General features: G+C 48.8%; 1 protein-coding gene and 1 non-coding gene across 3 annotated transcripts in view; both read right to left on the minus strand.

Moving 5' to 3' along the window:
• Positions 1 to 25086, minus strand: part of LOC144121061 (uncharacterized) — a 209986-nt gene that overhangs the window by 144577 nt on the left and 40323 nt on the right. The gene's annotated exons all lie outside the window — the stretch shown is intronic.
• On the minus strand, positions 13418 to 13489 carry TRNAT-CGU (transfer RNA threonine (anticodon CGU)). Its single transcript has one exon. It is a non-coding gene; the product is annotated as a tRNA-Thr (tRNA).

Genomic DNA, 25086 nt, shown 5'->3' on the forward strand with positions numbered 1-25086 from the left:
TAATTGGCTGGTTGATTAATTGATTGGTCGATTGACTGACCGACTGACTGATTGAGTCACGGACTGACTGGCTGATTGATTCATAGATTTATTCACTGACTGACTAATTGACTGCTCATTGATTGATTGATTGATTGATTGATTGATTGATTGATTGATTGAGTGAGTGAGTGAGCGAGTGAGTGAGTGAGTGACATATTCATTCATTGACCGATCGATCTCTCGATTAATCTTGTAACACTGTTGCTACCGTTCTTTTACAGCGATAACCTTTGTGCGTGGAGTAGTTCTGTGCCGTGCGCGGCTAAGTTGGAGGAGCCGCCGCGGTGGCTGAGTGGTTATGGCGCTCGGCTGCTGGCCCTAAAGACGCGGGTTCGATCCCGGTCACGGCGGTCGAATTTCGATGGATGCGAAATTCTAGAGGCCCGTGTGTAGTGCGATGTCAGCGCACGTTAAAGAAGCTCAGATGGTCGAAATTTCCGGAGCCCTTCACTACGGCGTCCCTCATAGCCTGTGTCGCTTTGGGACGTTAAGCCCCCATAAGCCATAAGTTGGAGGAGTCATCTTATGAGAGCTGCGATTCTATGCAAAAAAGAAAATTTATTTTCTAAAGCTATTCTCACGCCATTATCTCTGGCGTGCGAGCAACAAGAAAAAAAAGTATCCAGAAAAAGACATGTTTCATCCGAGTTTTTCTTCTTCTTTTTTATTGTATAAGCTTCGAACGCGAATCGAAGCTAGTTCATTATTTCCGTTTTCTCATTTAACAACGCAGCCTTACGGGGAGTCCTGTGGCGCGTGATCGAAGGGCGATATCGCGCAGCGGTGTCGGCGCTAAGCGGCAAATAATTATGCCCCGTGCCAGTTGTCGCCTCAGGGAGGAACCCGCCCGAGCCTTCTCCGAGGGGCGACGAGACGTTATTAAAAATGCCCTAAATTATAAATCCGCGCCGGCAGGCGCTCTCTTCCTAATGGCCGGCACGAGGCCATCGGGCGATGCAACTTTTAGCTTCCACTTATTTCATTCGCTTATCAGCCCTTCTCTCTTCGTTCGCTCATCACCGCACCCTCCCTTGTGGCCTCTTCCCCGCCTTCGTTCTATCCTTCTGTTAACGGCAGAAGGAAGAGGGCGTGCATGGAGGCTCTTACACTCTGCATATCGGAGTCTGCGCGTCAACTCGGCTGCCCTTAATTGCGTTGACGCGTGACGGGAGTCTTATAATTGGGCCGCACTGTTAGGTTTATTAATGACGCTCGCCGAACTGTGTGTGTGTGTGTGTGTGTGTGTGTGTGTGTGTGTGTGTGTGTGTGTGTGTGTGTGTGTGTGTGTGTGTGTGTGTGTGTGTGTGTGTGTGTGTGTGTGTGTGTGTGTGTGTGTGTGTGTGTGTGTGTGTGTGTGTGTGTGTGTGTGTGTGTGTGTGTGTGTGTGTGTGTGTGTGTGTGTGTGTGTGTGTGTGTGTGTGTGTGTGTGTGTGTGTGTGTGTGTGTGTGTGTGTGTGTGTGTGTGTGTGTGTGTGTGTGTGTGTGTGTGTGTGTGTGTGTGTGTGTGTGTGTGTGTGTGTGTGTGTGTGTGTGTGTGTGTGTGTGTGTGTGTGTGTGTGTGTGTGTGTGTGTGTGTGTGTGTGTGTGTGTGTGTGTGTGTGTGTGTGTGTGTGTGTGTGTGTGTGTGTGTGTGTGTGTGTGTGTGTGTGTGTGTGTGTGTGTGTGTGTGTGTGTGTGTGTGTGTGTGTGTGTGTGTGTGTGTGTGTGTGTGTGTGTGTGTGTGTGTGTGTGTGTGTGTGTGTGTGTGTGTGTGTGTGTGTGTGTGTGTGTGTGTGTGTGTGTGTGTGTGTGTGTGTGTGTGTGTGTGTGTGTGTGTGTGTGTGTGTGTGTGTGTGTGTGTGTGTGTGTGTGTGTGTGTGTGTGTGTGTGTGTGTGTGTGTGTGTGTGTGTGTGTGTGTGTGTGTGTGTGTGTGTGTGTGTGTGTGTGTGTGTGTGTGTGTGTGTGTGTGTGTGTGTGTGTGTGTGTGTGTGTGTGTGTGTGTGTGTGTGTGTGTGTGTGTGTGTGTGTGTGTGTGTGTGTGTGTGTGTGTGTGTGTGTGTGTGTGTGTGTGTGTGTGTGTGTGTGTGTGTGTGTGTGTGTGTGTGTGTGTGTGTGTGTGTGTGTGTGTGTGTGTGTGTGTGTGTGTGTGTGTGTGTGTGTGTGTGTCACGCAAAAATTTTTAATTCTAGTCACTGAATCATTAAGCGCCACGCGACGTCCTGGGTTTATTACAGAGTTTTAGTTTCACGTACGCAGAGGGTTCACGTACGCAAACGTGAGAAGTCTACGTAGCCTGCACGCAGGTGGTTTGAAACCCTTATAGTTACACGTACGCGAAACACGCCGCGCGTTACGCCTAGCGCCATCTACTAAGAAACACAGACACTGGTTGTAGCCAAAATCATCCAAGACAAGTCATTAAGCGAAGCCATTCATAGCGAGACCGTTGCTATGACGACGACCAACGCTACTTCGTCAGGCTTAGCAGCTGAAAAATCGCCCTTCTGTCTGAAAAACAAAAGCCATTTGTCGCTTGAAGCCTTATGCGAGGGTAAGAATGGGCAAATTGAAGGCGAATACAGCAGTTTAGAACACCATACCGCCTCGAGGGATTAGCGACGAAGCTGTTATCGCCGTGAAGCGGCGGGCAGGGTGCCGCCGTGTTTGTCAACGCTACGTGCGCAAGCAACGCAAAGACCGCAACGTAAGAATCCGAATCTCACGTACGTACGTGAGACTCGCTCATACCCTTTGCGTTCTGCGCATGCGCACTGGTCACCCGTAAGAGCTCTACGTACGTGAAGCCTTTACGTACGTGAAACTAAATAATAATAATAATAATAATAATAATAATAATAATAATAATAATAATAATAATAATAATAAAATTAATTGGTTTTTGGGGGGGAAAGGAAATGGCGCAGTATCTGTCTCATATATCGTTGGACACCTGAACCGCGCCGTAAGGCAAGGGTAAAGGAGGGAGTGTAAGAAGAAAAGAAACTAAAACTCTCTATTATTGATCTCGTCTTTTCTCACACGTCCTAGCTCACATACCCTGCGCAGATCTGATGTTCTCGGAGTTTATTTTGAATAGTTCCTCTTTCCTCTTTTTTCTTATTTTTCAGTCTTGGATAAATGCCCTGTTGATGGTGGTGAAAAACATTTATAAGCAATTAAATTTTTACAGAAAGGTGATTGGGGTAGGACCCTATTGGCCCGTTCCCCTCACAATACTAGGTGGAGCCCCTATTCCGGGGCCCCATTGGCAAGCAACGCCGCCCGCGTCCGTTGAACAGAGGCCTTTTGGCTCTTCAGGTCTTGACAGCCGAGCAGGGCCGCCTCCCAGTCCTCTCTGGTGGGGTTGGGGTTGGGGGGGATAGATGGGTTAGATTGACACGCCCAAACCATGTGGAAGGTGTCAGACACCTCCCCACAGAACTGGCACGTGCCATCAAAGGATGTATTGAAGTGTTTAAGCACCGCCGGGCACAGTACAGTGTTAGAATTTTGATGAGGAGGCGCTCGTCAGCGCGATCCAGACCCTTACAAGGGGCCGGGTAGCGCCGGTGCTCCTCCTTGTAGTAATCGGTGATTTGTTTGAATGTAATGGCCAGATTGTCTGCCCTGTTGAAGTGACGGCGTGTAAACGTTTTCATGTAAGTTAGATCACATTATAGACGCATTAAGCGGAGAAATTGATTGTTTCCCCGGGCATTGCCAACTCACAAGTGCCTGTACGCTGTACCGCTGACCCGTGCAAGCAGCAGTTGGGTGACTATACGTTCCATGTCGACGAGGTGATCGTTCATAGATGCTCATGCATCAGAAACGCCCCACTTGCACCACTTTCCTGCTCCCGTGAACCAATTTTCAGAGCTCCGCCTAAGAGTAAAGGAACGTGACAATCTCTCAACTAGCATTTTTTGTGCGCGTTTTTTTTTTCTGAATGCGCAATAAAATGCTTTCGCAAAACCTCTTTCTATAATTAAGCTTTACCAGGAATTCTGGAGAAGTTAACAGCGTACAAATTTCATTTATGTCTCGCAAAACGCGTTATATATAGGGGAGCGAAATGAAACCACAAAGCGCAGCCGACAACCAGGCGCACTTAAACACTTGCAGTGCGCTCGCTCTAACGTAACCTTTCTAAACTGCAATGCTACACGTACTATTTTAATATTGCGCGTTGATCGCTGCGTTGTATTTCTTGGAGCCCCGTCTCATCTTCGCAAGAATAGTTATTCAAGACACCCAATGAAATTATCTTAAATCAACTAAAAGAAATCATTGAACCGAAAACATTTTCTTTTAGCCCACCACTGTTAGAATAATTTTGTGTGAATTAAAGTTCCGAACTGTGAAATGTGTTGTTATATAATTATAATAATTGGTTTTTGGGGAAAGGAAATTGCGCAGTATCTGTCTCATATATCGTTGGACACCTGAACCGCGCCGTAAGGGAAGGGATAAAGGAGAGAGTGAAAGAAGAAGAAATAGGTGCCGTAGTGGAGGGCTCCGGAATAATATCGACCACCTGGGGATCGTTAACGTGCACTGACATCGGACAGCACACGGGCGCCTTAGCGTTTTGCCTCCATAAAAACGCAGCCGTTGTGATCGGGTTTGAATCCGGGAACTCCGGATGAGTAGCCGAGCGCTCTAACCACTGAGCCACCGCGGCGGGCGTTGTTATACACGCATATTTGTTTCTGTTGTTTTGTTACATTAGTACTGTTCTGTGATGGAAACTGCTGCTGCATTACTATTGCTCCCCGCCGCGGTGGCTGAGTGGTTAGGGCGCTCGACTACTGATCCGGAGTTCCCGGGTTCGAACCCGACCGCGGCGGCTGCGTCTTTATGGAGGAAAAACGCTAAGGCGCCCGTATGCTGTGCGATGTCAGTGCACGTTAAAGATCCCCAGGTGGTCGAAATTATTCCGGAGTCCTCCACTACGGCACCTCCTTCTTCCTTTCTTCTTTCAATCCCTTCCTTATCCCTTCTCTTACGGTGCGGTTCAGGTGTCCAACGATATACGAGACAGATAGTGCTCCATTTCCTTTCCCCCAAAACCAATTATTATTATTATTATTACTATTGCTGCGCGTACCCTCTGAAAAGAGGACCAATACAGAGCCTTTTAACGCGACAGCGTTAGAGCGGACATTCGAATGGAAAGCCGTACGCGTTGTCACGCTAATTCAGGATTGGTCGAGAGGGTTGTGACGTCACACGTGAAGATGTGCAATTGAATGAAACTCGAGTCAAATTGCAACTATAATGTCGCAGCATATATAAGGGCGTAAAGTTATGTATTTACGTTCAAGGAAAGCTGGAGTAATTAGCTGGGAATCGAGCCCACGACTCTTGGGTCCCGAGTCAGACACGCGGCCCTTAGGCCACTGAGGCACGTTCGTTGAGCTTCTTAATAATGATAATAATTGGTTTTTGGGGAAAGGAAATGGCGCAGTATCTGTCTCATTTATCGTTGGACACCCTAACCGCGCCGTAAGGGAAGGGATAAGGGAGGGAGTGAAAGAAGAAAGGAAGAAGAGGTGCCGTAGTGGAGGGCTCCGGAATAATTTCGACCACCTGGGGATCTTTAACCTGCACTGACATCGCACAGCACACGGGCGCCTTAGCGTTTTGCCTCCATAAAAACGCAGCCGCCGCGGTCGGGTTCGAACCCGGGAACTCTGGATCAGTAGTCGAGCCGGAGTTCCCGGGTTCGAGAGCTTCTTTAAAGGGGGGATTTGTGTGTCTTGTGGTATTTCACGTGGTATGGTATGCCTACTGATTCATATTAATGATTGTGAGTAATTAGAAAGATCTACTAATTCAGAAAAAGTAGTGAATAACCATTAACGCTGTCGCGTCGTACCCTTAAGGCGGAGCTTAAGTGCCCCCCTAATTTTGGTTCTGCCTGAAGGGAAGGAATTCTGTGTCGCCCAGACAAATTAAAACGACGACGGCCGGAACTATGCCATACATCAGAAGTCAGTCATTTGCAATGAGTAGCGATGACGTCTCAAAACTAGCCAACAAAGCTTTCCTTTAGCAAGCGTCGAGCGGGCATCACTGTGCGGCTGGGTTTCGCGCAGCAAATTCTCATGGACGTCGATACAAATTATCTTCAAATGAGGTCACGAAATGAACGTTTAAATTGATTCGCTCAGATACCAGGCTCTGCGCGGCCGTGTAATTTTCTGTAGGTGGTGCGATGCCAGGGACAAAATAGCCTCCATAAAACGTTTCTTCGGGATGCTTAAATCTGAATGTGCCTCCAAGTTGACGTTTAAATGTGATATTTAAAACGAAATTTAAAAGCAAAACAAAATGCTATAATTGGTTCACTGCAACCGCACATCGCGAAATTGCTGCAGATACTCTGAGCCGGATATTCATAATTAGTAGAGTAATTGTCAAATGTAATGCAGAATGCGATTGAAGTTTAAGGTAATTCATCTTCAAATCATTAAATGATCGCACAACAGTACAAACATATCGTTCAAGCATGCCAGCGACTTGTTTACCTTGCTCGATTAGGCAATGTAAACTATGTTTATTGTGATCCATTGTAATTACCACAGAATTAAAAAAAGAAGTTAAGAAACTGGACCCCAAGTGCTAGCTGAATAGAAGCTGGATAAATTGAAAAGCCGCATGGTATACAAATACTACCAAAGAATATCCATGTCCAACATTCTCGGACAAAATTTTTGAAACTTGGAAAATTATAAGATACTCTTATGGAAATATTGAAGTTTATGCAGCAAGATCTTTTTTTTAAAGTGTTTCCATTGATCGCATCGAACAGTTAATACTGCCGTAGAAAACCAATGAGGAACGCTTTTGACGATAGCAAAAACTTTAATATAACAAAAATTCAAGACGGCCGTAGCGTGATCTGCGGATATATTAATTGGTATGGTCAAATCTTACATTGCAGGAAAAACTGGCGTACATACACGGTTTCACGCTCAAAAATGCTTTTGTCCAGAATTGTTAGACCCGCCGCGGTGGCTCAGTGGTTAGGGCGCTCGGCTACTGATCCGGGAGTTCCCGGGTTCGAACCCGACCACGGCAGCTTTGTTTTCATGGAGGCAAAACGCTAAGGCACCAGTATGCTGTGCGATGTCAGTGCACGTTAAAGATTCCCAGGTGGTCGAAATTATTCCGGAGCCCTCCACTACGACACCCCTTTCTTCCTTTCACCTTTCGCTCCCTCCTTTATCCCTTCCCTTACTGCGCGGTTGAGGTGTCCAACGATGCATGAGACAGATACTGCGCCATTTCCTTTCCTCAAAAAGAAACAATTATATATATATATATATATATATATATATATATATATATATATATATATATATATATATATATATATATATATATATAATTGTTAGGTATGGATTGACTGTACGCGCCAGTGGGACAGATCCGGAGAGTGAAAATTTATGAGTGTTGTAAGGAAACCGTTAGAACATTTGTAAAACGAGGACAGGTCGCGTAAAACGCATAGCCCCGCTCGACGTATGAGAGTAATTGGACCCTTTCACTTTAACGTCGGCTCTGTCTGCTTACGTGCAGTGTGTGAGTGAGGCGCATAAAAGTTTGCCCGTTATATCCTTAAAAGAAAATTCAAGACAAAATGACCTCATAAGCACGTTTCAGGAATGCAGCCTGACCCTTCTCTCCAATTTTACGCTCCATCCTGCTCTGACTTCTAAAAATAAACTTCTTTTCGAAAAAAGCGAGGAGATCTCAAAATCGTCTGACTTAAAAACCGAATTCCTTGCTCTATAGTTGGTGCTTAGAGGGCGCTCTGGAAGCTTGCGAGGCAGGCGACAAGAAACCGCGCTTAGGGAGCCCAATTTTACGCGCTTCCTCACTCTTCCATCGTCACAGTTGGTGCGCGACGAATTCGACGCTCTGCGCTCGACGCTGCAGACCGCATTCTCCACAGAGAGGCGCCAGTGTTCTCGCGGGCGTAAAATCGGCGCCCTCAAGTGGGAAACGACGCTTTCCGGAAAGAAAGTCGAGCGTTTCCATTTACGTCTGTCGCCCCTCTCCCATACTTCTGCGCCTTCTGCTAGTAAGAACAAGAAAGACATCCAAGAAAGAAAACCGAACCACTGTCTCTCTCTTTCGCTCTTTCCTGTACCTGTCATTTTGTCACCGCCTTTTCACGCTCGCGTGGCAGTTTTTCTGCACTTCACGAGAAGAGCCGCCTTTTGCTACAGTCGTCGACTTGCAGCTTGCGACCGCAAGAACGACCTCCCGCGGTTCGGTGTGATTAGCCCGCGGTTAGGCAAGCCAGACAGTCTGGCCCGGCCCGACCCGGCCTGGCTTGGCCAGCCAGTGAGCTCTTTCGTCGCGTAACCGCGCTCGCAACCGCAGCAAACGACGCTTCCGTTCGCAGAACGCTGCAGACTGCAGGGTGAGGCAGCGCGTTTAGCTAGCTATAGCTATCTGTCACCGCCTTTTCACGCTCGCGTGGCAGTTTTTCTGCACTTCACGAGAAGAGCCGCCTTTTGCTACAGTCGTCGACTTGCAGCTTGCGACCGCAAGAACGACCTCCCGCGGTTCGGTGTGATTAGCCCGCGGTTAGGCAAGCCAGACAGTCTGGCCCGGCCCGACCCGGCCTGGCTTGGCCAGCCAGTGAGCTCTTTCGTCGCGTAACCGCGCTCGCAACCGCAGCAAACGACGCTTCCGTTCGCAGAACGCTGCAGCCTGCAGGGTGAGGCAGCGCGTTTAGCTAGCTATAGCTATCTGCACGGTGCAACGCACTGTACACCTCAAAGACGACCCCATGTCTCATTGTCTTTGCAGCTCTAGCCAGCTTCAAAAGTCTCTTGCACCGCAGCCGGCCGGTCGTTCTAGGTCCCGTTAATTACCGTCCCTCGCGAGAAATACGTCTCGCGCCTCGTCACTTCATTTCTGTTTTCTTTTCCACGCTTCGCTTGTTCGTTCGTCCTCGCCTGATGCCCACACTGCCCAAGCCAAGAGGCGTGGGGCTCTCGCTCGGGGCGTCAAGGGAGCGCATCTTGTTTTTTTTTTTTTTTGTCGTGCGCGACCGGGATGAAGCGAGCGAGGCTCGCTACTGTGTTCTCCGTGCTAAGCGCGTCTTCGTGAGATAGAGAGCGAATAATAGAGAAAGACAGGCGTGTTTGTTCCGCAGACACGAAGAGGAGGTGAAGGCGGAAAGAAAGCGCTGGCTTTCGTAATCACGCGTCAGATAGAGAGCGGGGGGGGGGGGGGGGGGGGGGGGTCTTCTTTCTACCCCTAGGTCGCCGTCGCCCGCGCGCGCGTCGGGTTATTACAGGCGGTGATGGAACCCGTAGAGAGCTTCGCCGCGAACAAAAGGCTCGCTGGCCTCGAAACACGCCGCTGTAGGACCAACCAGCGCTCGCCCCTTTGTCGTGTTCGCGCGTCGAGCATGTACTACGCGTCAGACGAGATTCAGGCCACATTTCCGTTTTCATAACTGCGTGTGGGTGCGTCTGCATGTGCATCCGAATTATTTAGCGCTCTTTTGCCCATATATCGCATGCATTTCGCTTACAATGCTCTGTTCCCGCCTTTCCCCGTGCGGATCAAACGGTACTTCCTGTGCTCGTCGGGATTTACGAACGCATTACCAACGCATCACATCACAGGCAAGAAGATCAAGGAGGCACACAAACACGCACGCGCGCGCACTCACAGTGCAGCTCCTATTTAGCACCAACTGAACAAATGGGGACGCTGGAGGTGCTGTCGAATGTGAGGGCGCTACACCCCGTCGAGAGGTAGAGCCACTGGATAGAGAGGCAGACTTGGCAAGCATGGCTGATATCACGTCCCTTGATTCGGGGTTTGAAACTTCAAATTTTTGCTTTCCTTGAGGATCTTCTTCTCGGTTTCCTGATTGATGCGGGTCGTTCAGTGAGAACTACGCGTTAGTTGTAAATGTTTTTTTTTTCTTGTGGGTGCCACTTTAAACGACATTGAGATGAAGAGGTCCAGTGCTGACTGTGAAGTCCAGCTCAAAGCACTCATGCCACCCTCACGCCACGCACATAATTTGGTCGATTTACCGGCGTTGGCGAATGCACGGCGACCCGACAGCTTTTGCTTTGGTATACACACTACGCGACAGCGCAAATGTGCTCGCGTTTTTTTTTTTTTTTACAGCGATAGCTGTTAAGGCCACGTTTCCCGGTAGCGCATTGTTGGCGTCGTAACTCAAAGGAATGAAATGAAGAAAGGGGAGGGGTGGAGGTAAGAGTTGTGGTGCCCCACGCTGACTGGTCGGAACACTTTCGTCACTAGTGACGTCATGGTGAGAGATACGACACGTGCAGCGTGCCGTGAAGCAGCGACCATACGTGACAGCGCGTGTCAACCCTATTCCTCACCCGACACCCCGACTCAGAATTGACCATTTGCGGAAAAGTTTCTGCGCATGCGTGGTGAAGGCGCAGGCAGCGCCCTCTATAGGTGGTTTGGTTTTTGGTTGGTAAACATGAGCCGGCCGTGCATTCCTGCGCTGTAGTGCGACGACTGATGTGAGCTGTAACTGTCACGTAACTGACATGTAACTGCAACGCGTTTTATCTAAGCAAACCACGCGTTTTGCAACAGCGAGACTTGTACGTAATAAAGGCCCCGACGAGATACAAGGCGCAAAAGACGAACCCGTTGATGGGACCAGTAATGCGCACATCCAGCACGTTTCGAAACGGGTGTTGCTGCTTTATTTCGCGCTTACTGCCAAGTACACACTGCTCGGTCGTTCTAGAAGAGTTTTTCCACCGACGCAGGAAAACCGAATTATATATGTTAGTATGAACATTCACCATTAATGCTACAATGTGCTACCTGAACAGCGGGAGCACGGCCGAGCGCAGCCTCGCCTTAATCCGCTCATTCTAACGCTCCCGCGGCCCGTTAGCACGCAAAGCAACGCTTTGCCGTATCAGCACGAGCCGGGATTGAGATAGTACAACGGGTCGTTTACTAATTAGCTAAGTGTGCCCTGAGGCAAAAGGTGTTGTGTTAAGCTAGCAGAAACTCCGGCCCTATCAAGGAAGCGCAAACGTAAACGTCTGTGCGCATTAGGAAAGTGCATCCCATTATAATGTCACACTCGCCCGCGCATAGGCGCACATTCACGCATATTTTCACTTGGTCATTCGGCGTTCCGGTGAGGTAGCAGAGTGCAGGTATTGCCGCACATGATCGTTTTTCAGGCTACAACGCGCAAACTCTTCGCCCCACTCCGTTTCTAAAAACGGAAATGGGTTGTTCTCCTGTTCCATCATACTCTTTCGTTATCAGACACACATTTCCGGCAAATAAACAACACTAAAACAACAAAGCAAGCGCACGTGAACTGCTGAACGCTGCCTTGCGCATGCTTGCTCGAGAGCCCCTTTCCAACCATAAGTGCCGGCGGAGCTTCTCTGTTTGCACGACAGGCGGCGCTCGCTTTTCAGATACCTGTATATAAAGAATGTTGACACGAAATGGAGAAAGCGAACTAGAAAATTGACAAGCAAATATCTGGACAGCAGTAAGGGGGCAAATCAGCAATTATCGGTTAAGAAAAAGGTTAAAGGAACAGAGAGAGCTTTGTGGAAAACAGGGATGCTGACGAATTCGGCACTATGAACATACCGGACCTTTAAACAGGAAATTGTCAAAGAAAATATCTATGATAATTGTAGGGGAAGTTCTTTGTTGTTTGAGGCCAGGACTGGAGTTTTGCGGACTAAGAAGTATAGAGTCAGGTACCAGGAGATAGACACTTTGTGCATTGCGTGCGGAGAGGAGGAGGAAACGGCTGAACACTTGATACTTTTCTGTAAAGGCCGTCACCCTACAGTGGAAGGCAGCGGGGCTGACTTACCCAAGGCATTGGGGTTTAGGGATAGTGAAGGGAAAGTGGATTTTAAGAGGTTAGAAGTAACCAAGCGAAGGTTATCTGATTGGTGGCTAAAAGCAAGACAGGAGTAAAATTTCACAAGACATGGCTAGGTGGCTTGAGCCACCGCCCGATGTAAAGGGTTCAGCCGTATCCATCCATCCATCCATCCATCCATGGTCAATTACTGACCACCCCGACTGTCAGCAGCACTTCGCTGCACCGGAGTCGTCGCTGAAATTTGTTTACCACCTTTACGAGATTAAAACTTCCTGTTGGGCGAGTTGGTATCTCATCTTGAAGTAGAGGGGTTAATTGCGCAAAGGCAAGGACAAGAGGGCCTTTCTTGTCCTTGCCTTTGCGCTATAAACCCCTCTGCTTCAAGACACCTTTGCGAGAAATTCGGAGCTGCACCCAGGCAGAGCCGCTAAGCCATGCTGCCTGTCACGTTCTGTTGTGCAGCCACTTATTCTGTCTTTCCTTTCTTGTGTCTCGGAGGATGGCAGCGCACTCTTTTTAACGATCAGACCCATGCACCATGGTGCGGCAGCCTAGGGAACTAGACGCGCCTGTCCAAAATTCCCAGTGATGAAAAGTCTGCTCACTCGCCCATCGTCACTCGTACTCAGAGTTAATGACGCAGCCCCGCGTGCTGCTCCACAAATTTGTTGCTTCGTTTTCGGCACTGCATTGAATGGGACTACATTGAATCTGCGAGGACTGGCTTGTGGACTAGATGCATTGTAATGGAGAGCTCGGGATATAATTTCGGCCATCTAGAGTTGTCTCACCTTCACTGAAATGTTGGAACACGGGAGTCCTTACACTTCAACTGCACCGAAATGCGGCTGCCGCAGCCGACTTGAAACCTGCGACTTCGTGCTAAATGGCAACGCCATAGCCACCGTGGGAAGAATATTGACACAGTATACCAACATAGCCGCGTACCAGATCAGAAGACAACATAATCTGGTGTGACTCTATCGAAAGACGCAATTAACGTGCGGACGTTGCGCGGCTGACGTGAGAGACACTTCTAGGATAAAGGAGTGTTGGTGGAGAGGATTCACCTTTCCATTCTTGCCAGCACAATACTCGGAGGTTACCACAATCGTTGCCGAAGCCAGCGCACAGCAATACCTGCAATAAGCACGACGAGGTAGCGACGCTATGCGCACTACGCTATACCTGCAGCAAGTACGGCTAGTATCCGCTTCGAAACTGAGATTACAAAGCCATTGTTGTTTTCAGTTCTCATTTTCTCTCCGTTTCTTCCTTCACGTTGTACGACATACTAGGCCAAGGGCGCGTTGGCGTTTGATGGCGGCACGGTACAATACTGCGCCCAATATTGGCTCCGTCGAAAGTAGAAACATCGTTCACGCGAGAATAAGATTTCCTTGAAAAATGCAAGAGCGGCTCTTCTTTGTTGCACGAGCACTGTTTCCGTCTTTCCCCTTCCGAGTACTCGGACCGTTAAAAAAAAATAGTGCCGCCAGTGAGGATCGAACTCACGACCCCTGGTTTACGAGACCAGTGCTCTACCGCTGAGCTATAGCGGCGGACGTTGGCAATGTTCTTCCCAGCGGCATACAAGAACGCATGTTGTTGTTTTCTTTTTGCTTGTTCTTGAGGAATGTATATTGAGGGGGGGGGGGGGGGGGGGGCGGCAGTGTTCAAGGTATTCGGTGATGTTTGTGAAATCCGCAGTGAAAGACCAGTTGTTTTGCCTAACAGCCGAGAGTACGATTGTAAGTTTTTTTTTTGTCCTTTGCTCAGCACGATACCAACGCGAGCCAGATTGACCCCAGCACCAACTTGGTAGTGTTCGCATACATCTGCAAGAAGTTTCAGTGTGTAAAGATAATCCTTGCGGAGGCACTGACCCAAGCCATTAGGCTACTGCGCCTCGGCCCAACGTTCCGCAAGCGTTCGTATGAACTGAACTAACCTCTTGCTACCCGAAAAGATGACCCACTGCATTTCAGTCCGATTCACGTAAATTCCTCTCGTGTAGTGACTTGGCCAACATGGAAGCCAAACTCACTTTTGGAAACCGCCCCTGCGGAAAGCGCAAAGCGACGTCCACCAAACACGTCACTCTGTGACGCACGTGACACGTGACAATCTCTGCCCCGCCTGCGCTGCAGTGCTCACCGCTGTTCGCCAATTCGCTGCTCCAACGAGGGCGGGGCTCATAATGTCACGTGGCATGTGCGTCACGGTGTGACGCGATTTGTTGTGGGCGTCGCTGTGCGCTTTCCTCAGGCGCGCGGTTTTCGAACGGTATGAAAAATGGCCCTTACTTATTGTGCCACGGCGGCGGGGATAATCGCGTTTTCGACATTCTAAAAACGGGCATGGTTATTGCTAACGGCCTGCTACAGATATCTAATTTCAGTCAAGTGCTCATCAGTAATAGTTAGAAAAAAGTATTAAATTTAGTTAATCACTTTGTTATTCGATACGATTCGCCTCTTTCCTAAAGTCCGCCGAGACTGGTATTCTCATGTCGCATAGAGGTTCTCATTACCTCAAAAAAAAAAAAACAACGCATTTTTAAATATCAGTGGCGGTCTTTCCTGACACACCTGGTAAACTGGTGATCTTTCCCCTCGCCGCAGTTTTTGCTGCGCCCTTATTTTGAAGCAAAATTAAGCTTTCTTCTCGCGCATGTTTTGCAGCGACTTTACGAAGTGCACGGCTGAATACTCTAAGTTGCAATATTTATTCAACCTTTTGGTTGAATACTTTCAGAAAAAACAATTGAGTTTTAAAATAAAAACCAAGAGGTGCCTTTTAATAGGTTCAGTTCAACTGGGTCTTGATATAACACAATGCTGCCAGCAGACCGTGCGGTGGCTGAGTGGTTATGGCGCTCAGCTGCTGGCCCGAAAGACGCGGGTTCGATCCCGGCCGCGGCGGTCGAATTTCGATAGAGGGGAAATTCTAGGGGCCCGTGTGCTGTGCGATGTCAGTGCACGTTAAAGATCCCCAGGCGGTCGAAATTATTCCGGAGCCCTCCACTACGGCACCTCTTTCTTCCTCTCTTCTTTCACTCCCTCCTTTATCCCTTCCCTTACGGCGCGGTTCAGGTGTCCAACGATATATGAGACAGATACTGCGCCATTTCCTCCCCCCCCCCCCCCCGAAAAAAAACCAACCAATGTCCTATATACCGCCACTCGAAGAATGCAACACACCTGGTGTGTTGTTTATAGGAAGAGTGTATTGAAGAGTATACGAATTGTTAAACGTTGGCCCGAGGTCTATATGGTGTCTGGAAGAAGGGGTTCGGTTACGCTTCTGTAGATTAGTCCCACTAATAGCAATCTCACAAATTAGCGCTCCCTGCAAAGTTCCGGCCACATGGAAAGTGGAGTGTTCGCTCCTCCTTCGGCGGCTAGCCGCGAAGCTTTGCGAGACTGGACAGTCTTCGAAAACATAGCCTCGATGTCCAGTAACCTCCCAAAGACATTTTGCTAGACTTTGCGAGGTCTACAATGCGCGCGAAGTGGTAGGTTTTCTACTGTAGAGATCGGCAAAAAACATGTTGACTCCAGAGCCGCCGCGGTGGCTGTGGGGTTATGGCGCTCGGCTGCTGGCCCGAAAGACGCGGGCTCGATCCCTGCCGCGACGGTCGAATTTCGATGGAGGCGACATTCTAGAGACCCGTGTACTGTGCGATGTCAGTGCACGTTAAAGAACCCCATGTGGTCGAAATTCCCGGAGCCCTTCACTACGGCGTCTCTCATAGCCTGAGTAGCTTTGGGACGTCAAAACGCCATAAACCAAACCAAACAATGCTGCCAGCGTAAATACAAAAATATCAACAAGAACAAGAACGGGAGTAAGAAGCAGAAAAATAAGCGATCGAGGCGATCGCATGGTGCTGCGCAGTAGCACTGCCAGATATACAAGACAAAGGTTGACGACGTGGGAAGCTCCGCCTTAACGGTATGACGTGATAGCGTTAATGGGTCCGGACCCTCAGTGACCTGGCGTACGGTCAGCTTATCACTTCGCAGACAATGATATTCTCTACTTTACATTCATATATCACGGGGAGACCTCATACTACTCCTGGCGCAGTAGTGCAGCAGTTAAGGGATGCACCCCTGCCCCGACGAGTTACTGTTTCAAACACAGCTACCGGTGGGGCTTGTGAGACCCAGGTTGCCCTCCTTAAGCAACCTTTGGCATCGTTAGTTTAACTACCACCTCCCACGCTGGTTTGCTCACAATAACGGTTTAGGATTTAGGGTTGCTTGACGGCGGAACGAAACGTTGGCCCGTAAACGCAACGGTTTGGTCGAAGACCCTTTTCCCAAGCAGAAAACCCCAGAAAAGCCGAGCATCAGGCTGGGCGAAATCATGAGCCCATTAGAAAACAGGTGGGTATCCGGCGGCACTGGGGATCGAGACCAGCACCCCCAGAATGCGAGGCGGATGCTGTCTCAGTAGGAAGGGGCCCAGTGATTACTTCGTTATAGCCGTAACTTCGTTATATCCCGGGTTGCCCGAGCTTCCAAGAGGAATCCTAATTTGTTCATTGTACTCATTATTTTCGTTAAAACTATAGGTTCAACAGTATATGGGACAGCCTCGAGTTGTTTTGTCTGGATCGCACGGTGTGGCACAGGTATTCAGTGATCGTGCAATGAACTCAGTTGAGTCCGTATTCTTCAGGGCACATTGCGTGTAGCCATCTGGGGTTTAAGCGCGAGTTGGTTCACAGCCTGTGCCAAATAATTTCTTATTTTTTTATTTAATCACTTCCTCGTGGGGCCAGTTCCCTCCTCCAAAGTCTATATTGCTGATACGCATTAGATAAGGCGATGAGTGCATTGGCGTATAGTTGTGTTCTGTATATAAAGTCCAGTTTTCTCGGGCAAAAATTTTGAAAATCGATAAATTCTAAGACACTGTTATGGAAATATTGAAGGTAATGGTCTATTATTCTGATATGTAGCAAAATATTTCTATTAGAGCGTTTCCAGCGATCGCATCGAGCAGTTAAGACTGCCATAGAAAACCAATGGGGAACGCTTTTGACGATAGCAAAAACGTGAATAGGAAAAATACAAGGCTGTTGTCGGGGTGATCTCCAGATATGTTGACTGTTAGAGCGAAATCTTACATTATATGAAAAAACTGCCTTCATAAACGGTTTCCAGCTCAAAAATGCTTTTGTCCAGAATTGCCGGGTATGTGAGGAGCCCGGGGTACAAGGGCTTTGGCAGCTGTGTGAGCGCCGAGATTCCCGTTCCCGGTCCCGGAGCTCAGGAGCCTGCTCTCCACCGAGGTCTTCTGTGGAGTGCTCGTGGCTTCGCATCTTCCGACCTTTCACCAGCCTGCCAGGCATGCCCCGACGCCGCCGCTCTCCTCGGCCCCGCCCCGCCCCACGCCCCGACCAGAAGACACGACGACCGCCGCCATTGACCTGAGACCCCACTGCTCGCCCACACATGAGAACCGACGACCTACGAGCCTACTGAACCGAGACCGCCGCTACTGACCAGACACTCCACTGACCGCCCTCCCACACATGAGAACACAGTACCCCAGCCCCTGCTGTTGGGTGCGTCCACGGGCCTCGGCGTTCACTTCTTGAGACCGGTGGCTACTCAGTCTTCGTGGACCTGGTTTCAGCCGCTCATCATCTGCTCATCTCTTTCATCGTGACGGCAAGCCCATAGTCTTCTCTGTTCATACCTTCTACTACGCCCATCGCCACGTCTTAGGTTTCATCGTCACTGCATTCTCCTTGTTCGCACGATCGGCACCATCGCTCGGCAGACCCGGGTAGTGTTACGGACTAGAAGACGGCAAAGTGGGCAATTGCGCGGAACGGAGTGCTGGCGTTAGGCCCACCGCCATTAAATCGTTCCATCGCCATCGTGGAGAGTTGGAACGAAATTGGCAATGCACGAATGTTGCATGGCAATATTCGTGCATTACCAATTTCGGATTTTGAGTCGGCAATTGAGTCGTAGCAATGTATGGTGTTGTGTGCAGCGTTTATATCTGTAAATTCTTGTCATGTACACTTTTATGCGTGGAATTGTACCACATCATATGTAACCACTCCTGCTATAGCGCCTAGAATGGGGCTGCAGTATTTTAAAATAAATAAATAAAAAATTAATCTGTCATGTAGTCATATCTTCATCGGCTTGCCGTCACGTAACAATACGAAGCAGAGCAGGGCGACGTGTAGAATGCAGGCAGAAGGCAGCACAATAATATGTGTGGTTGTAGTATATGCTCTGAATTATTCTCTTCTGTACACCTAAACCTCATCCGATAGTTTCACCGGTAGGTACTGCTTCCGGAGTCCCTATGAATGCCGACTATTTAGAACGTCTTTACGACACAAGAAGGACAGAGCCCATTTTTCTTTCCATTCGTTCAGTCATTCGTTGTTTTTTTGTTTCTAAAGCCACGCCGCCTCCGCGTTGAGCTCTATAGTATATAGATGAGCGACTATTTTAAGAAGGCGTCAGCAAGAGTGCATTCTAACTACCGCATAAGAGTCATCATTACGACTGCTATTTAAACTATGTCCCTGTGACATGTTTGTGAGATACGTATACATATAGATTGTAAAGCGTTCACATGAGCTTTATTCAAATTACTCAGTTTAACTACAACCATGAGGAATTAAAAGCACGTGTCTGTGACGCCTAAAAGGTTTCTAAAGAGCGTTTAAGTTCTCATTAGTAGCTCCGAAGAGGTCGTCCATTTAACCGTGTGCAATATGCGTATAGGCTGGATTTTTTTTTTTTATTTTCAATACATCTATATACAGCCATGGACGACCCGATTATTCGGTGGGAATGAGGGCCAGCTGGTTTTGCTCTCATACGCAAGCACAGATGCATAGGTGACCTTTCGGCTGTCACGGCGGATACGAAAGCTCCCGAAAGGTCATGCCACCTGGCTTGTATCGTACTTTTTTTTGACAGGCTAACCAAATTCAATATGCAAGTCTCGCGACGCGGTGTAAGCGCGAACACATTCTGCGCGCTCATGCTCTGTGGCGCGAACGTGCGTCGACACGAGCGTCGGTTATGCAATAACAAAGGCCCTTCGGCAGCCAAAGTTCGATGGCAAAGATAGAATCAAAGCAAGGAGTTCGCCGGCGCTCACAGCATGAAAGGTCAACAGAGTTGCTCAGAGTGGCGAGAAAGCGCCGCAAACACAATCCGAAGCTGCATGTACCGATCGCTGTTTGAACGCTTTTTTTTCCTCCCGTCACTTGCGCTCTCATGCATGATTTAGTCCCTCTTTCCCTACATTACTCCACCGCCTCCATCTCCTTTCGTGCTGTTTGCCTTCCCTTAGCAACAGGACCTTTGTGTTTTCGATCAGCTGAGGTTCAGAAATCCACGGCCTTCTTCAAAACACTGGCAAGACCACTAAGCGAAGGGCTTGGGGCGTCGCAGCTATTCACAAGCTGGCGACCAAGATTTCACAAATAGGGAAAAAAGCAGGGATCTGGGGAAGAGACAGGAGTAAGGGGGGGGGGGTGGAGAAATGGTTGCCTGCACGCAGGCCTTCCTCACACGTCTTGCACGCGTTCCCAAAGCGCGCGTCCACTTGCAGGCGCAAGAAAGGGCAGCAGCGAGATTCGCGAGAGTAGAGGGAAATTGGGAAGAAGGGGAAGAAGGAGTAGTCGGCGAGAGGAGGAGGGAGGAGAGAGGATCGTGATTTGGAATCGAAGAAGGGAGAAGCAATAAGCGGCTGCTGCTTCTGTCGCGTCTCACTCTCCGCATAGTCGTAGTCCAAGTATGCATAGGGAGGAGCAGGACTGGGAAATATATCCCTTCGGCGTCTCCCAACAAGGCCAGCCAGGCAGGCAGCGGACGGTCGTTTCCTAGGTACACACAGAGACACACACGCACACAAGGAGCGCCAGCACACGAGAGCGCGCCGAGGGGAAAAAAAAAATAGGAACGGAGTATCTCCTCCTCGTCGTCCCGGAAAGGGGAGAAGACAGGGAAGCGGCGGAGGTTCACGCAAGCGGGTCGGGACCATACAGCGACTCCATTAGGAGCGCGCACCCTTCGTCGCGTGCGTTGTCGTGGATGAAGGACGACGTGTCTTTTTGGGTCCTACCCTCGTAGCTGCCGCTGCTGCCTGCGTGCTTGGTGTTGTTGCTTTTGGTGCTCTCGATGTTGACGCTCTGCCCTCCTCCTTTATCCCGCTTCCGACAACTTTTTTTTTGCATTGTGTAAGGTCGCTGTGCGCTACTCTCTTCAAATGTGTGCACGCAAGAGCCGGTAGTGTGCGGAAAGAGGTTGTATTCGCAGCAGCCCCGCTTGTGACCGTTGCGATGGCGCTGAAGGGGGGAAAGGAGGGAGGAAGACAGTCCGGCAGTTTGGGTAAAAGAGGAACGACAGGGATAAACGACGTCTATCCCGTGAAAGTGGCACAGCGAAGGTGGATCGTAAACAAGAGGAGACGGACGGGTTGTCTGAAAATAAATGAGAAATTAAGGGGTAAACGGACAACCACGCATCCCCCGGAAGCACGCGGGAAAATTGAGGAAAAGGATTCTTTAGTGGGAGACTCACGCGATACTGAGAAGGTGGAGAAAAGGAAATAAAAGTAGCTCCGAGGGAAAGAATGGGAAAGAATGCTTATTGCGCAAGATTTTCCTGTCTTTGAGAGCAACTTTGAATGTCCTACATTTTCCAGTTCTTGGCTTTTTTTTCGGTGCGTCACGGAATCGCGACGAGTGATGTGTGTGACGGATGCGGTGCAGTGGAAACACTAGAACACCTGCTCCTTCACTGTGCCGCGTTCGCCGATGCTCGTCGCGATATGCTCGCGGCCTATAGGGCGCAGGGCATACTACCAGACTCCATCAAGACGCTATTGTGGCCGCAGGGCAGTGCGCGCACTCGTGAGCGAACTTTGGTGAGCCTCTGTGCATTCCTCGAACACACGGGCTTGACGTCCCGTCTGTTCTCCGTCAGGTAGTTACACGCAGTCACCGAACGCTCCGCGAGTTCTACCTTGAACGATTAATAACTGGACGCCCCACTCCAGTTGTAACCTACACAGTGCTGTGCGCGTGTGTGATTTAATTCCTCTAAAATGAACTAATCACGCGCACAACCTGGACACATTTCTTATTGTGTAAATAGTTTGTACATTTTACTGCTCCCCCTATCCTCTCTTCCTGTCCCCTCACCTCTTTCATTTCATCTCTCCATTCTGCCTGCTGTCCTTTATTTCCGCTGCCCCAGCTCAGGTGCTTCAGTACCGATGGCAGATGCCGGGGCTAGCAAAAATCTTTTCCTTCCTTTTTGCTATTATTTTAATAAAGCCACTACCACCGCCTTTTTTTCCCACATCCTTCAAGATTTTTGTTAGCTGTCATATTTTCCCTCGTATCGCCTCCCTTCTTTACCCGAATGTGGCGCGTTTATCTTCTTCGTATTGCAACTTCTTCCTCCCTGCTTTCTGGTTAACCTGCACCCCTTGATCCATTACCCAAGCTCGAACCAAAATCATAATACTTCTTTGATATCTTTTTCAGAAGTTCTTCCCGTGTTACTGTGTCTTGTATACGGTGTTTAGGCGCCGGTGTCTTTTTATGAGCCTCGCTCAGTGTGTAGCTATAGCTTGCTCTTGTTTGCATTAAAAGAGGTATTATTTTGTTTAAGATTTGAGAGCTCGGCACAAACGTTTCTCGCGTCCCTGCCTTCCTTAAAAGCCTTCTTCCTAAACAATCCGGCGTGGCTGGTGGGGTGGTGGTGGTGTTCATGTGTATGCGGGAGTAGCCGCTCCACGGTTGCGGATCTGCAGTTTTTATCTGTGAGAAGCTCTTTGCTCCGCTCATTAACAAAAAGAACTAGCTTATCTCTGCTTTTGCCTTCCAGGGGCACAGACCCATTCGGCTGCCCGTGTGTTTACCCGCCAATAAGCCTGTTAAAATGCCAAGTAAAAGAATTATAGGAAACCTGTAGAAAATTTGAAAGTACTTGGTACCAACACCATACTTCAGGGTTACTCTTTTGCATCACACGCAGTGTTTACCATGCTTCTGTTGACCGTTTTCATTTTATTTTTGATGCACTCCGCCAGTTTTGTATCAACTCGTGTAGTATTGATTTTGGAATCAGTGCTTCGATGTGCTATGCCTTGTATTTTTTTACAGAAGTTCCAGCGCAAAGAAAATTCGATTCATACTCCCAAAAACTAGCCTCCGATTACCGGCTGTTATTTGGTTGTAATTTTTTTATTTTTGTTTACTCCTGATACTAGCGCATCCAAGAAACTACTCATCACATCCCCGGCCCCAACTGACATGATGGACTTTACTTTTGAACTGTATTTTTTGCTGCACACAGTCCCAGGCCTAAATGGCATCCGCCCGAGTCACTGCAGTCGTCGAATGGCAATTTTAAGTGGTCCACTGGGAGCGATGAGGAATTGAATATTGGTTTGGGGGAAAATGAAACGGCGCAGGATCTGTCTCATCTATCGTTGGACACCTGAACCGCGCCGTAAGGGGGAGGGATAAAGGAGGGAGTGAAAGAAGAAAGGAAGATAGAGGTGCCGTAGTAGAGGGCTCCGGAATAATTTCGACCACCTTGGGATCTTTAACGTGCACTGACATCTCACACTGCACGGGCATCTTGTGCAGTTCGCCTCCATCGAGACGCAGCCACCACAGAGTGATGGATTGTTTGTTTTTACTTTTTCTGTTCGGTTTTCACCTAATGCCATATTTATAGCCATCCACAGCCAGCTAAAGATAAACAGGAAAAATAAAAGCGGTAAGGTTTGTTAACAAAGTTAAACCGAGTAGACGTGCGAAAGCGTGTGTTTAGCCTGGTTGCCTCGTGCTTTTGCTTTGCTCGGTAGTCGGCACGTCTGGCGACGATATTAGTTCGATAGTGGTATTAGTTGATGAAGAGGACGACCTGCAGCGCACAGCGCGAGAGTGTGCGGCATTTTAAAAATAATAATAAAAATTGGTTTTTGGGGAAAGTAAATGGCGCAGTATCTGTCTCATATATCGTTGGACACCTGAACCGCGCCTTGAGGGAAGGGATAAAGGAGGGAGTGAAAGAATAAAGGAAGAAAGAGGTTTCATAGTGGAGGGCTGCGGAATAATTTCGACCACCTGGGTATCTTTAACGTGCACTGACATCGCACAGCACATGGGCGCCTTAGCGTTTTGCCTCCATAAAAACGCAGCAGCCGTGGTCGGGTTCGAAGCCGGGAACTCCGGATCAGTTACCCTTCCCTTACGGCGCGGTTCAGGTGTCCAACGATATATGAGGCAGATACTGCGCCATTTCCTTTCCCTCCAAAACCAATTATTATTATTATTAGCCGAGCGTCCTAACCACTGAGCCACCGCGGCGGGTGTCTGCATTTTAACACGAGGCGCGATCGTCTACGGTGATATCGTAGTGCTCTCGTGCAGCTGCCAGCGAATCTGATCTGCTTAAAACAGCTCGAAAGACACGGACGCGGACAGAGTGGGACGCACACAGCGCTATAGCCAACTACCCTCACCTTCTAACCTTGGAAGCTGATCTGTTCGCGCCGTCGCGGGTTCGAAACTTAGTCGTGGCAATATTTATTTCTTTATGCAAGGTCAGGCTTCAGCGATAAAAATGGCTTTTGCGGCTTTGGTCGCGAAGTAGAGCTTTCGCTATAAAACTTCCTTGGCTGAATGAATGACTTAATTTCAGGAATTGAGCGCCGGAAACTACTGCTTGATACAAATAAAATGAACAATGCACGCACCCACAACAAGAATAAATAAATAAATAAATTGTAAAGAAGAAGATGGCCCTTCGCTTCAGCCGTATTGCTATCGCCACGAATGTCTGTGCTCGACCTGGCTGACCTCGGACTGTTTTCGCCGCTGCTCCAGTCCTCCCAGTTCCTTTAAATAAATCCGCGTCTTACAAAATAAACAAATAAATAAATAAATAATAAAAAATGTCCTCTCCATAGCGCCGCATCTCCTATAGAGAAGCGATGTTGTCACACACAGTAAAAGCTCAAACCTTCGCGCCTCGACAGCTGACTGCAAGGTCAGCAAATCCTAGATAGCCGTTAGATTTTTTTTGGGAGTTATTTCTGAAAAATGCGCACATTTCAAACAAAAAGAAACTGAAAAAAAATCCGGGCTCAGAAATTGAATGGAAAAAGTTGAAGGAAACCTAGGCAATTAGAGATAATGAAGGCTCGCGCACCCAGTCTCGTTCACTTCTCATTCTTTCCCTCTTTTTTTTATCCTTCCATTCTATACAATACCCGCCGCGGTGGCTCTGTGGTTAGGGCGCTCGGCTACTGATCCGGTGTACCCGGGCTCGAACCCGACCGCGGCGGCTGCGTTTTTATGGAGGCAAAACGCTAAGGCGCCCGTGTGCTGTGCGATGTCAGTGCACGTTAAAGATCCCCAGGTGGTGGAAATTATTCCGGAGCCCTCCACTACGGCACCTCTTCCTTCCTTTCTTCTTTCACTCCCTCCTTTATCCCTTCCCTTACGGCGCGGTTCAGGTGTCCAACGATATATGAGACAGATACTGCGCCATTTCCTTTCCCCCCAAAACCAATTATTATTATTATTATTCTATACAAGCCGGTGGCCATTTAAATCTTGGTCGGGCCGATGGTGGACACAAAAGTAACTGTGAAACGCACTTTAAAGACCGATTGCCCTCGCTGGCGAACCTATATAGCGTTATCACGTGAGCCAGGGTGGAGTAGGGGAGTGGAAGCTGCGATTGTTCGCAGTAGCATTTAAATAGCGAAATAATGGCAGGAGAGTGAGAAATACAGAGCGCCCTGCGGGACAAGCATCGCCAGTCGCCAATACCAGACAGAGTTCGTGGGGAGTGGGAAGGGATATAACCGCCATTTCCATGTTTTTTTAGCCCCCTCCCCGCATCAAGTGAAAGAGAGATAGATAGAGGAGAGGTACGTCTTCGCAGATGTGCCGCAGCCGCTCGTATGTATATACCACGGGCCACAACATTCTGCCTTCTTGCTGCGCTCCTTCCAAATACTTTTTTTTTCTTTCGGAGTAGCCGGCCAGGGCCAGCCATGCGACAGCGGCGCGCACTGCGCAGGCCCGCCGACGGCTCTACCCTTTTTCCTGATTTCCTTCCCTTATTCCCTT

This window comes from Amblyomma americanum, chromosome 2 (genome assembly GCF_052857255.1).
Source record: "Amblyomma americanum isolate KBUSLIRL-KWMA chromosome 2, ASM5285725v1, whole genome shotgun sequence".
Taxonomy (NCBI): Eukaryota; Metazoa; Arthropoda; class Arachnida; order Ixodida; family Ixodidae; genus Amblyomma; species Amblyomma americanum.